The sequence below is a fragment of the Camellia sinensis genome, unplaced genomic scaffold, assembly GCF_055761805.1.
Source record: "Camellia sinensis isolate YWXY unplaced genomic scaffold, ASM5576180v1 Unanchor6, whole genome shotgun sequence".
Lineage (NCBI taxonomy): Eukaryota > Viridiplantae > Streptophyta > Magnoliopsida > Ericales > Theaceae > Camellia > Camellia sinensis.
The window spans coordinates 8,912,177-8,917,019 of record NW_028129474.1 but is presented as its reverse complement, the minus strand read 5'-3'; the positions used below and the strand labels follow the sequence as shown (position 1 = coordinate 8,917,019).

Below are 4,843 nucleotides of genomic sequence, written 5' to 3'. Positions count from 1 at the left end.
GTCCGAGTGTTTAAACCCCAATGCATGAGAAATGGCAAGTCAACACTTTAATTACATATCTGCCATCACGCAAGAGGATCCGAATAAGTGTCCGAGTTTTCGAATCCGAATGCAAAGGAAATGGAAAGTCGACACCATAATTACATATCTGCCATCATACAAGAGGGTCCGAATAAGTGTCCGAGTGTTTAAACGCTAGTGCATGAGAAATGGCAAGTAAACACCATAATTACATATCTGCCATCACGCAAGGGGATCCAAATAAGTGTCCGATTTTTTCATTGCCAATGCAAACGAAATCGAAAGTCGACACCATAATTACATACCTATCATCGTGCAAGAGGGTCTCAATAAGTGTCCTAGTGTTCGAATCCTAATTCTCGAGAAATGGCAAGTAAAGACCGTAATTTCATATCCGCCATCATGCAAGCGGGTCCGAATAAGTGTCTGAGTGTTTAAACCCTAATGCATCAGAAATGGCAAATAAATCCCCTAATTACATATCTGTCATCATGCAAGAGGGTCCGAATAATTGTCCCAGTGTTTGAATCCTAATGCTCGAGAAATGGCAAGTAAACACTATAATTACATATCCGCCATCGTGCAAGAGGGTCCGAATAAGTGTCCGAGAGTTAAAACCCTAATGCATGAGAAATGGCAGGTAAACACCATAATTACATATCTGCCATCGTGCAAGTGGGTCCGAATAAGTGTCCGAGTGTTCGAAACCTAATGCTCGTGGAATGGCAATTAAACACCATAATTACATATCTGCCATCATGCAAGAGGGTCTGAATTAGTGTCCGACTGTTTAAACCCTAATGCGTAAGAAATGGAATGCAAACACCATAATTACGTATCTGCTCTCACGCAAGATGGTCCGAATAAGTTTGAAAGTGTTCGAATTATAATGCTCGACAACTACCAAGTAAACACTATAATTCCATATCTGCCATCGTGCTAGAGGGTCAGAATAATTGTCTGAGTCTTTAAACCCTAATGCATGAGAAATGGAAAGTAAACACCATAATTACATATCTGCTATCATGCATGAGGGTCCAAATATGTGTCCGAGTGTTTGAATCCTAACCCTCAAGAAATGGCAAGTAAACACCATAATTACATATCTGCCATCACGCAAGAGGGTTCCGAATCAGTTCTGAGTGTTTAAACCCTAATGCTTGAGAAATGGCAAATAAACACCATAATTACATATCTGCCATCATGCAAGAGGGTGCAAATAAGTGTCCGAGTATTTAAACCCTAATGCATGAGAAATGGCAAGTAAACACCATAATTACATATCTGCTCTCACGCAAGAGGGTCCGAATAAGTGTCCTACTGTTCGAATTATAATGCTCGACAAATGGAAAGTAAACACGATAATTGCATATGTGCCATAATGCAAGCGGGTCTGAATAATTTTCCGAGTCTTTAAACCCTAATGCATGAGAAATGGCAAGTAAACACCATAATTACGTATTTGCCATCATACAAGAGGGTCCGAATAAGTGTCCGAGTGTTCGAATCCTAATGCTCGAGAAATGGTAAGTAAACACCATAATTACATATCTGCCATCATGCAAGAAGGTCCGAATAAGTGTTCCAGTGTTTAAACCCTAGTGCATGAGAAATGGCAAATAAACACCATAATTACATATCTGCCATCATGGAAGAGGGTCCGAAGAAGTAACCGAGTGTTTAAACCCTAATGCATGCGAAATGGCAAGTAAACACCATAATTACATATATGCCATCACGCAAGGGGATCCGAATAAGTGTCCGAGTTTTTGAATCCCAATGCAAAACACTACAAGAAATTCAGTTTTTAGCGGCGTTTAAAAAACGCCGCTATCAGTGTCAAAAACGCCGCTAATTCTTTTTGCGACGCTTAGCACCAAGCGCCGAGGACGCGGCCGTCGGTATAACTTTATGGCGTTTTAAAAACGTCGTTATATTAGTATAGGCAGCATTTTTAAAAACGCCGCCAAATATCTTACTTGACAATATCATGACGTCATCATGATATTTAGCCACATTTTTTAAACGCCGTCATATCTTTTTTAAAAATCTAACCGTTAATATTTAGGGTTTAAGTGGCGTTTTTAAAAAAACGCCGTAATATCTCCTTTTTTTTTTTTTGAAATTGTGCTAATTTATGTGATAAAACTAAAAAAATACATATAATAAAACTGAATAACACTAATATAAAATAATAACTTACATTGAAATAGCAAATGCATCATTAATTCACTTTCCCATTCACCAATCACCATTACCCACAAAATAACATATCCACAAATATTACATAACAGTAGGGTGTGAAAATACACCATTAATATTTAAGAATACTTGGTTACATAACAGTCTCGTATCCAGAATACAAAATTGCTATCATTTGATCAATTTTCTCTTCATCTGTTAGATTATATCTGTTTTCTTCACCCCATTCATTAGGAGACCAAGCATGTCATGTTTGGTTTCTTGGCAAGCTCTTCTTTCCTCTACGAGTCGTCTCAGCATGCTAACAATGTTTTCTTGCCTGTGAGACATCTCAGTTAGACAAAACATACATACAGAAATATTTAAAACTGTAAAACATCGCTTCCAAATTTACGCCTTCATGTTAGTTGTTGGTTTGTTTTGAAATGAACCAACCGAGAGCCAAATAGCCCTCCTCCCGTTATTAATTTAGACTAAAGCACAAATTTTAAAAATTGATGATTAAACTGTAACATATCGGATACTTTAGATATCATTAGTTTACTTGACTTAAAAGCAACATGTACTTAAGAAATAAGTTGTTTACTTGGAAACCGCGGTGGTAATTTGTTCCGGGAAAGTTGATAGGCAGAGAAAGGGTTCCCAACATCAGCTTAAAGAATTCAGGCATGAATTCCCCAGACATTGACTCCCATTCAATACTTGCAATTTGGTTAAGCGACGACAAAAATGCCATCTGAACAACAAACAATGTGCAACACAAGTACCTTAAAAACAGTTCAACATTGTGAAAAAGGAAAAAGAAAATGACTAAATCAAACACCTCTTTGGTTTTTTGTTGAATGTCAATCAGTGTGTTGTCCCAATTGCTGAGGTGGCACCTCATGAAGTCATCAAGTTTGGGCAAGAGTTGGGACCTGATGATGGAGGGGCACAGGAGAGAAAGCAAAGCAGCTCTGATGTGGAGCCATGAACAGCAGCAAATATATATATGTGGAGCCATGAATAGCAGCAAATATATACATGTGGAGCTGAGGTTTGATTATGATAAAATAAAAATAAAAAAGCGACATGACAAACAGAGATAGCTGCCCCATTGCTTACATATTCATAGAAATTAAAGCAACAGGTCACAAATATATATAACAAAAATATCTTTATTCAAATTTAATTTAAGTTCGATATGCGGTCGAGTAATTAATGCCAACTGCATCCACTATACCTCAACAACTACAAAAATGTTTAGTCATATATATGTCAAAATGATTTGATAAAAATCTTCAGACATAAATTTTATATGGCTAGAAATGCATGTGGTAGAACGATTTGGGCATGGAGAATCTTGTGTTCTAAAAAATCATGGGTTCTGTTAACAAACGTTCTAAGGAAAAAATAAATAAAAATAAAAAAAATAAACAGGCAAACAATTTAAAACGCAATATCCTTTTTACTAATAATTTCATAACACTTTTCACTCCTTCAAAATATTTCAGAACTTTTTTACCATTTTAAAAACACTTTTTACAATAATCTCAATAATAAACAAGGTATAGAAAGCACTTGTTAATAAACAATGTATAGAAAGCACTTGTTAACCTTCACCAAAAATCAATGTTTAGATATTTACTCCAACCGGTGAGATATGAAAAATTCCAAGTAAACTACACTGTTTGGAAAGGGTTGATTTTAGCTCCGAAGTCAAAAAGTAACCATCTATATAAAATAACGATTCCCTTTTTTTTTTTCCTTATGTTTTTTTATTAAAAAAATTAAAAATTCATTCAAAACATACTAATTTTTTTTAATATTATATTTTAATCAAAAAATATTAAAAAAAGGTGAAACAGGAAGAAATCAAAAAAAGGTGAAATATTAAAAAATATGCAACGGCTTAGATTTGAATTCCAATCTCTTATGGAGCTTGAGCAACATCATTGTTATTACAGAGAGTAGGGTTAGATAATCATGAACTACCCAACTAAGAAACTTACTTCCAAGGAGACAACTGGTGAGTATCCAATATGTTTTTGAGCTGTAGAGCAGTTAAACGTACTTGTGTGCAATGCTAATCGAACAACACCATGCAATGGTGCAGAACTGTTAAGCTTTGTGGAGGCCATTTTTGCATGCATCCATTTAACAAGCAAAACAGTATACCAGACCAATGTAGCTGGAATTTTATCATGGGTCTGTAAGCAGAAGAGGGGAAATCAAGTTCAGGGAGCAATATGAGAAAACAATCATAATCATTCAAAAAGAAAAATGAGGTCAATATGGATTTGTCATTGCTTCAGTAAATATTCTAGCATGATGGTATTTTTCAAAAAGGAAATGGCTAGTCAGAAGAGCAACAGATATCACATTATTCAATTTAAGATGATACACTACACTCACAGAAAGTTTTTTAAGAGAAAATAAGCAAATTTTCTGCATAGTTTTCAATTTAAGATGATATTTGAATTTTACATGTGCTTTTAGTGATAATTTCTGTGAAATTGTAAACTAAGAACAAAACTCTCTGCTTTTTTTTTTTTTACCCAAACAGCCATTTCAAAATTCACAAGACATCAAAGAGTAATTTGAATTGCATCTTGAAGTTGAACATAGTGTGAATCTGACT

The 4,843-nt window shown here is 35.2% G+C and overlaps 1 long non-coding RNA gene across 2 annotated transcripts; it reads right to left on the bottom strand.

Moving 5' to 3' along the window:
• Nucleotides 1–2,238: 2,238 nt before the first annotated feature.
• On the bottom strand, nucleotides 2,239–4,397 carry LOC114262752 (uncharacterized). 2 transcript variants are annotated; one of them, XR_014359669.1, is made up of 4 exons: nucleotides 4,215–4,397; nucleotides 3,047–3,140; nucleotides 2,810–2,959; nucleotides 2,239–2,542 (listed from the first exon to the last, which is right to left on the bottom strand). It is a non-coding gene; the product is annotated as an uncharacterized LOC114262752 (long non-coding RNA). The 2 variants fall into 2 exon arrangements; XR_014359668.1 differs by lacking the exon at nucleotides 4,215–4,397 and having other exon boundaries at nucleotides 3,047–3,181.
• Between the last annotated feature and the right edge of the window lie 446 nt (nucleotides 4,398–4,843).